This window comes from Mustela putorius, unplaced genomic scaffold, assembly GCF_011764305.1.
Source record: "Mustela putorius furo isolate JIRA1106 unplaced genomic scaffold, ASM1176430v1.1 tig00000585_pilon_pilon_pilon, whole genome shotgun sequence".
Lineage (NCBI taxonomy): Eukaryota > Metazoa > Chordata > Mammalia > Carnivora > Mustelidae > Mustela > Mustela putorius.
In genome coordinates this window covers 12554780-12564691 of record NW_025421424.1, presented here as the reverse complement: position 1 = coordinate 12564691, position 9912 = coordinate 12554780, and the positions used below count along the sequence as shown (strand labels likewise).

At 36.0% G+C, this 9912-nt stretch overlaps 1 non-coding gene and 1 pseudogene across 1 annotated transcript; both read left to right on the top strand.

Annotated features, from left to right (window-relative positions):
• The first annotated feature begins 281 nt into the window (after nt 1-281).
• LOC101688188 lies at nt 282-683 on the top strand (annotated as a pseudogene).
• A 3213-nt stretch (nt 684-3896) lies between these two features.
• On the top strand, nt 3897-4004 carry LOC123392564. The gene has a single exon (XR_006607309.1). It is a non-coding gene; the product is annotated as a U6 spliceosomal RNA (small nuclear RNA).
• The last annotated feature ends 5908 nt before the right edge of the window (nt 4005-9912 follow it).

Genomic DNA, 9912 nt, shown 5'->3' with positions numbered 1-9912 from the left:
CAAAGTCATACCCTACATCTTTTCCAAACATGGCACTATGAAACTAGAAATCAACCACAAAAAAAATCTGGGAAGAACATAAATACATGGAGGTTAAACAATATGCTACTAAACAATGAATGGGCCAACCAAGAAATCAAGGAAGAAATAAAAAATTACATGGAGGCAGGGCACAAGGCCAAGACCCCAGGAATGTCCTGGGCCCCATTAGCTGAGATGTGTGCTCTGCTCCTCCAGACTCAGCTGGTGTTTCCCTGGCCTAAGGCTTGCCATGTTCTGAAATGTCGGAGCAGTCAGACCAGACTATGAAGTATCACACACTGCAAGAGATCCAGAAGCACAACTGCAGCAAGAGCTCCTGGTTGATTCTGCACCAGAAGGTGTACAATTTGACCAAATTTTTGGAGGAGCATCTTGGTGGGGGAGAAGTATCAAGAGAATAAGCTGGAGGGGGTATGACTGAAAGTTTTGAGGAAATGGGACACTCTACAGTGGTCGAGAATTGTCCAAAACATAAATCACTGAGGAACTTCATACAGATGACACAGCAGATAACTAAGCCTTCAGAAACTGTCATTATTACTGTTGATTCTAATTCTAGCTGGTGGACCAGCTGGGTGATCCCAGCCATCTCAGCACTGGTGGTAGTCCTGATGTATCACCTCTACACAGAGGAGGACTAAACACATCTCAGAAGCCAATGAAAGAAAAGACTGCTTTGGAGCAGGGAGAAAGAAGCCAATGATAATGCTTCAACTGACAGAAACCTTCACCTGAAAAATAATTTCAACACACCTGTTTCCCTTTTCTCCTACTTCAAACCAAACCAAAAAGAGCTCCTCTGTTCTTTCTACTCCTGAACTCTTGGAATGTGTCTTTTGTTCATCAACTTTTTATTATGTTCCATCACTACATAATTTATTTATTGTAGGCATAATCTCTTAAAAATGTATCTGGCTTTTAAAATTTGAAAAAAAAAAAAAAAAAGGAGGGGGGGAACCTGGGTGGCTCAGTGGGTTAAAGCCTCTGACTTTGGCTCAAGTCACGATCCTAGGGTCCTGGGATGGAGCCCCGCATCAGGCTCTCTGCTCAGCCAGGAGCCTGCTTGCCTCTCTCTCTCTGCCTTCCCCTCTACCTACTTGTGATCTCTGTCTGTCAAATAAAAAAATAAAATCTTAAAAAAATTTTTTTTTTAATTAAAAAAAAAAAAACACATGGAGGCAAATGAAAATGAAAACACAATGGTCCAAAATCTTTGGGATGCAGCAAAACTGTTCTAAGAGGGAATCTTATAAATATACAGGCATACTTCAACAAGCAAGAAAAATCTCAAATAAACAACCTAACTTTACATCCACAAGAGCTAGAAAAAGAATGACAAACAAAACCCAAAACCAATATTAGGAAAGAAATAATAAAGATTAGAGCAGAAATAAGATAGAAACTAAAGAAATAATGGAACAGGACAACGAAACAAGGAGCTGGTTCTTTGAAAAGATCAATAGAACTGATAAATCTTTATCCAGTCTCATTGAAAAAAAATAATGGAGAGAGAACTCAAATAAAACTATCAGAAATGAAAGGGAGAAATAAAGAACCAACACCACAGAAACATGAACAATTATAATAGAATACTATAGCAATTATATGCCAACAACTTAGACAATCTACAAGAAATGGATAAATTCCTAGAAACATTTAACCTCCCAAAACTGAACCAAGAAGCAATAGAAAATTTGAACAGATTAATTAGCAGCAATGAAATTGAGTCAGTAATCAAAAACTCCCAACAAACAAAAGTCCAGTGCACATAGCTTCACAAGTGAATTCTACCAAACATTTAAAGAGGAATTAATATCAGTTTTTCTCAAATTATTTCAAATGATAGAAGAGGAGGTAAACTTTCAAATTAATTCTGTGAGTCCTACATTACTGCTAAGAAAACCAGACAAAGACACTACAAAAAAGAGAACTACAGGTCAATATCTCTGATGAACACAGATGCAAAATCCTCAACCACAACCAAATATTAACAAACTGAATCCAGCAATACATAAAAAGGTTATTCACCATGATCAAGTGGAATTTATTCTGGGAATTCAAGCATGGTTCAATACTTGTAAATCAATCAATGTGATACTTCACATCAACAATGAAAGGATTAAAAAACCATAAGATCATTTCAATAGATGCAGAAAAAACACTTGACAAAATACAACATCCATTCATGGTAAAAACCCTCAATAAAGTAGCTTTAGAGGGAGCATATCTCAACATAACAAATGCCATATATGAAAAATTATATTAAAATTACACTCAGTGGTGAAAAACTGAGGGCTTTCCCCCTAAGATCAAGACAACGCGGGGCGCCTGGGTGGCTCAGTGGGTTAAGCCACTGCCTTCGGCTCAGGTCATGATCTCAGGGTCCTGGGATCGAGTCCCGCATCGGGCTCTCTGTTCGGCAGGGAGCCTGCTTCCTCCTCTCTCTCTCTCTGCCTGCCTCTCTGCCTACTTGTGATCTCTCTCTCTGTCAAATAAATAAATAAAATCTTAAAAAAAAAAAAAAAAGACAACGCAAAGGATACCACTCTCATCACTTTTATTCAACATTGTATTGGAAGCCCTAGCCACAGCAATCAGATAAGAAAAAGAAAGAAAAGTGGGACCTGGGTGGCCTAGTCAGTTAAGGGTCCAACTCTTGATTTCAGCTCAGATTATGATCTTGGGGTCCTGAGATCAAACCCCACATTGGACTCAGTGCTCATCAGGGAGTCCGTTTGGGTTTCTCCCACCACTCTCATTCACTTGTGCTCTCTGTCTCTAAAATAAATAAACAAATCTTAGAAAGAAAGAAAGAAAGAAAGAAAGAAAGAAAGAAAGAGAAAAAAAGAAAGAAAAGGAATCAAAATTGGTAAGGAAGATATAAAATTGTCACTATTTACAGATGGCATGATACTATGTAAAGAAAACTCTAATGATGCCACCAAAAAACTACTAGATGCAGAAATCAATATACAGAAATCTGTTGCATTTCTATACACTAATAATAAAGCAGAAGAGAAATTAAGAAAACAATCCCATTTAATATTGCACCAAAAATAATAAAATACTTAGGAATAAACTTAACCAAGGAGGTGAAAGATTATACTCTGAAAACTAAAAAACATTGTTGGAAGAAATTGAAGATGATACAAGCAAATGGAAAGATAGTCCATGCTTATGGACTGAGAGAAAAACATTATTAAAATGTCCATACTACACAGTTGATAGATTTAATGCAATCCTTATCAAAACACCAACAGCATTTTTCACAGAGGTTGAATGAATAATCATAAAATTTGTATGGAACCATAAAAGATCCTGAATAGCCAAAGTAATCTTGAAAAGAACAAAATTGGAGATATCACAATCCCAGATACAGTATAAAGATATACTATGAAGGTATAGATAGTATGTAAAAATAGTATAATATAAAGATATAGTATAAAGCTGTATGGTACTGGTACAAGAAAAGACAAATCAGTGGAATCGAATAGAGAGCCCAGAATAAAATTCATGATTTTATGGTTAATCAATCTTAAACAAAGGAGGCAAGAGTATGCAATGGAAAAAGACAGTCTCTTCAACTAATGGTATTGGGAAAATTGAACAGCTACATGTGAAAGAATGAAACCAGACCACTTTCTCACACAATGCAAAAAATAAACTCAAATGGATTAAAGACCTAAATGTGAGACCTGAAACCATCAAAATCCTAGAAGAAAGCATAGGGCATAGTCAGTAAGCAATTTTTCTGTCATCAACTATAGCAACATTTTTCTAGATATGTCTCCTGAGTCAAGGGAAACAAAAGCAAAACTAAACTATTGGGATTACATCAAAATAAAAAGTTTCTGGTGCTCACTTCGGCAGCACATATACTAAAAATTGGAACGATACAGAGAAGATTAGCATGGCCCCTGCGCAAGGATGACACGCAAATTTGTGAAGCGTTCCATATTTAAAAAAAAAAAAAAGTTTCTGCACAGCAAAGGAACAATCAACAAAACTGAAAGACAACCTACCAAATGGGAGATATTTACCCAGGACATACCCAATAAAGGGTTAGTACCAAAATAGTCAGTTCTTGTATATAAAGAACATATACAAATCAACACACACACAAATTATCCAATTAAAAACTGGGCAGAAGACATGAACATACACATTCCCTCAAAGAAGACATACAGATAGCCAAAAGACACATGAGAAGATGCTCAACATCATCATCATCATCATCATCATCATCATCATCGGGGAAATGTATATCAAAACTATAAGGAGAGGGGTTCCTGTCTGGCTCATTCAGAAGAACATGTGACTTTTGACCTTGGGGTTGTGAGTTTGAGCCCCACATTGGGAGGTAGAGATTATTTAGATAAATAAATATGTTTAAAAATCTACCATGAGATATCTCACACCCAACAGAAGGGCCAAGATGAAAAACACGAGAAACAAGTATTGCCAAGAATGTGGAGAAAAAGGAACCCTCATGCATTATTGGTGGGAATGCAAATTGGTACAGTCGTGATGCAAAACAGTAGAGAGTTTTCTCAAAAAATTAAAAATAGAATTACCACATGATCCAGTAATTCCACTCCTAGGTATTTACCCAAAGAATACAAAAACATTAATTCAAAAAGATATATGCATTCTTATATTTTTATATTATTTATAATTAAATAATATATTTATTGCAGCATTATTTACAATAGCCATTTTATAGAAGCAGTCCAAGTGTTCATAGATAGATTAATGGATAAATAAGTAGTATATATATAATATATATATTATATATATATATATACACACACACAATACTACTACTCAGCCATAAAAAACAATAAAATCTCACCACTTGCATATCATATGATTTCACTCGTATGTGGAATTTAGGAAATTAAACAAATGAACCAAGAAAAAAAAGAGACAAAGCAAGAAACAGACTCTTCACTACAGAGAACAAACTCGTGGTTACCAGAGGGGAGGTGGCAGTGGAGGAATGGGTGAAATAGGTGATGGGGATTAAAGGTACACTTGTAGGGGTGCCTGGGTATCTCAGTGGGTTACGCCTCTGCCTTCGGCTCAGGTCATGATCTCAGAGTCCTCAGAATGAGCCCCACATTGGGCTCTCTGCTCAGCGGAGAGCCTGCTTCCCACACCCCCTCTGCCTGCCTCTCTGCCTACTTGTGATCTCTTCCTCTCTGTCAAATAAATAAATAAAATCTTTAAAAAAATTATTTAAAACAATAATAAAAAAATTTTTAAAAAGGTACACTTACAAAGATGAGTCCTGAGTAATGTATAGAAGTATTGAATCACTATATTGTACACCTGAAACTAATATAACACTGTATGTTAACTACACTGAAATTAAAATAAAAACAACTAAGCAGAAAGTAAAGTTATACTACTAAGAAGGTTAAAGAATGCAGAGATGCCTGGTGGCTCAGTCAGTTAAGCATGTGACTTGATTTCGGCTAAGGTCATGATCTCAGGATTGTGAGATCGAGCCCTGAGTTGGGCTCCATTCTGGGCATGGAGCCTGCTTGGGATTCTTTCTCTCTTTCCCTCTGCTCATCGCGACCTCCCTCCCTCCCCTTTCTCTCTCTCTCTTAAAAAAAAAAAAAAAGAATGTAAATAAATAAAACTCTGGAGAACTCTGGACAAATTCTTAAATGGTTCCTATAAGAAAACATGGGATTTTCCTCCTCAAGAAAAAAGTTCTGGTGCCTCAAGTTCAAAACAATAAATCCAAGAAGAAAAAAAAAAAAGCTTTGTCTACCCTAGCTTCCTATCTTCTGACACCTAAAGATAACACAGGAGCAAAGGCAGAACAATAAAGAGAACAGAAGCAGATGAGAGATTAAAACCAATATGGGGAAAATGGAAAGAGGCTAAAAACCTGTGGTTAGATAATATAGATAATAGAGAATACAGTCCAGGAAATACAGGAAGGACACTCAGTGTAGGAGAAGGTCAGTCTCCTGGCAGAAATCCTCAGCAGCTCGAGAGTTGCCAGGTGCATCAGAGAGCAGGAGTCAGAGCAGAGGCTAAAACAGAGGGATTCGTTGAAATTGTGTCTAATACATGACTGCACCACACACCAACCAACAGTCCCCATCCTCCTCTCCCATTTCAAATACATGGAATACCAACTAGCATTGGACCCCTGCTCCCCCTGGCCTCCCCGCCAAAAGGTTTTTGTCATAAAAAAGCTGAACAAACTGAGGAGAATCAGGAATGCTCAGGCTGGATGCCAGTGCCCCAAGTAAAGCTCTCTCTAGATTGGCATTTTGAAGTGCCAAATCTCCCCCCTCTAAAAATCTAAAAGGCTCCAAAATTCTTATGCTAAAATGAAGAAAAACAGTGGTTAAATCTATTTATAGAAGCAGGGACTGGCTGGCCACTAAGAATTTATGCTCCTCATTCTTCAGGATGATATATTTCTGGGAAATGGGTGCATAGCCAGGGACCTCATCTTCCAGTCTCTCTTGCACCCAGGGGTGGTCATTTAACTAGTAGAATGTGAGTAGAAGGGAAGTGTGTCACTTCCAGCCAGGGTTTTTGAGAAAGTAGGTGTGACTTTTCACTTTCTTATTTATTCTTCTGGCAGCTGGAAGCAGAGGCCATTTAGGCTCCAGGATATATTAGGGGAAACTATTTTGGGCCTCTGAATGATCACATGCAAGAAAGCCCACCTGCCTATCAGGGGCATTTGCATTGTACTATGACCCTGACGAGAAACAAATCTATTGTGTAAAGCCATTGCAGTTTGGAGGCTTATCTGGGTAACTGGCATTCCCATAATCAGTGATCCCTCCCATATACACTGAGCCATCCCACAGGAAGACAGATCTATATATACAATAGTAAGAAACTCCTAAAAGCTATCAAGAAGAGTCCCGTTCTTAAACACGAGCAACTCAAGATCTCAAGTGAGAAACCAAGCAGCATAAAAGGAAGACGGAGATAAATAGTACATGCACTAATCTTAGGGAAAGAGTAGAGATTATTAGAAGAGAAAAATTAGCTTTAAAATTTTTAAATTAGCATTATCAGAGAAATTTGAAAAGATATTGCTTCCACAAAGTTCAAACAGGATGCTCCCACATCTCATCCTAAACTTCCCAACACATACCAAAATAAAAATCCAAAAGAAGACTTCTTAGAAGTTAAAATGTATAATTGCTGAAAATTTTAAAAATCAGTGGAAGAGTTACAAAAACAAAGTCTAAAACCACTCCTAAGACATAAAGCAAAAAATAAAATGAGAGAAAACTGAAGAGAAAAGATAAAACAAATCCCAAAGATGCAATACCCAGCAAATATAAGATCCAAAAGATAAAACAGAGAAGGAAAAAATAGCCTTTAAAACATATTTATGTTTATATATATTTATATATTATATATCATATTATTTTATTTTTTCCTAGAAGCAATGGGTGATTAATTCTCATACAGTAAATTAAAGGAGGTTTTCAGTCACTAAATGAATGAGTAATGTAAAGATGGTATACCAATATACTCAGAAAAATCTCAGTTAAGCTGAGCAGCTTGGATTTTGACCCAAATGGTAGAAAAAGATATACAAGTGGAAAAGTTACATAAATTCAGTTAATTCAAATATATGGTTTATTGGAAACCCTGATAGCATTTTCAAAGTGACTTACAGATTTTATTTTAATAAGACATAGTGGAGAGGAAATGGTTTAAAAAGATGTCATCAACATCTTATTTACTAAGCATTGCTCTTCATTTTAAAGGAAATGATACAATTTCAAATCAGAACTTCCTTCTTAAGAAGTGGTATGAGGACATGACATTGATTCAACATGCAATTTTCAGCAAAAATAAAATTTGCGCAACTCACTTTGAAACAACATGCCTGTGGAATTTATCATGTGAGTCAATGTAATTCTTCCCAGGTCACAAATGTTATAGTGAAGAACAAAACATAGTGAAAAATTAAATAAATCTGTCAAGTTTATAGTTACCTTGATTTTTTTAACATTCATAAATAAAATAAGACTTTCCAAACAAATTCATTCACTAATCATGATCACACTAGATTTCATTCTAATTAATCAAAAATGGTTAAACATTTGCATACCAAGAGTCTTTCACATAGTGAATTCTATTTTGTTAAGGAAAAAAAAAAGAAAACAAGTAGTCCTTAATTTTTTTTAGCTCTCCATAGTATATGTCATCTAAAATTAAAGTTTTCCATATATATGTGAAAACTTCCATAAAGTTTGACATATGTATATGTCATTCCTTAACTCTGGAGGAAGTGTATATATATATATATATATATATATATATATACACACACACACACACACACACACACGTATATATATATTTATACACCTACACAGGAAGATATGTACATATACAGGAGGATATATATATATCTCCTATATACATATGCAGGAGGCTATAGATATTTTCCAGAGGACGTATACATATATATATATATATATATATATATATATATATATATCCTCCAGAGTTAAGGAATGACATAAGTATTCCTAGTAAAGGAGATAAATGAATGCCAAGCAAAATGAATAAAAAAATCATCTAGACATAACATCACAATTTTAAAACCAAATATTAAGAGATTTTTTTAGTTAATTTTTTTTAATTGTGGAAAGAACACATAACATGAGATCTACTTTTTTAACAAATATTTTTTAAAATATTTTATTTAGTTATTCAACAGAAAGAGACATAGTAAGAGAGGCAACACAAGCAAGGGGAGTGGGAGGGGGAGAAGCATACCCTTTGCTGAGCATGAGTCCGACATGGGGCTCGATCCCAGGACCCTGGGATCATAGCCTGAGCCGAAGGCAGGTGCTTAATGACTGAGCCACCCAGGTGCCCTTCTAGCAAATTTTTTTTTCTTAGCAAATTTTTAAATGTATAATAGACTATAGTCTTGTTAACTATAGGCACAATGTTGTTCAGCAGATCTCTAGAATTTATTCTCTAGAATTTATTCATCTTGCATAATTGGAACACTATACCCAATACTCAATTCCCAACTTTTCCCTCCTTCCAGCTCCCTGATTCTATGAATCTGACTACTTTAGATACCATGCAGTGTCTGACCTTCTGTGACTGGCTTACTTTCATTAGCATAATGTCCTCAACATTCACCCATGTTGACACATGTGTCAGGATTTCCTTTTTTCTTATGGTTGAATAATGTTCCATTGTCCTTTTTTTGGTTTTGTTTTTTAAGTTTTTTTTTAATCCATTCATCCATCAGTGGACATTTAGGTTGTTTCCACATCTTGGCTATTGTGGATGATGCTGCAGTGAAAATGAGAAGAGAAAATCTTTTAAAGCCTTTAGAGAAGAAGAGCAAAAAAGGCCACTTATTGAGGAACAACAGTAAACTAATATCAAACTGCTTGTCAATAATTATCGTACCAGAAGATAGTGGAACCAAACCTTCACAATTCTGAGGACAATAAAATGTTTGAATACAGAATTCTGTGCTCTTCTAAACTATGTCAACATGAAGGCATACTAAAAACATGTTCAGATTTACAAGTACTCAGAAATTTCATCTCCCATCTGCGTTTTCGGATGAAAATTTGTTGTTTTTCTAAAAATTATTTGTTTGTTTGTTTATTTCAGATAGAGAAACCAGGAGTGAAGCAAGTAAGCAAGAGAGCAGGAGTGGGGAGCAGCAAGGGGTAGAGGGAGAGAGAGAAGCAGGCTCTCCACTGAGCAGGAAGCCCAATAAAGAGCTCGATCCCAGGACCTCAGGATCATGACCTGAGCTGAAGCAGATGCTTAATTGACTGAGCCACCCAGGTGCCCCCCAAATTTGTCCAATATATTCTAGAGACATGGGGT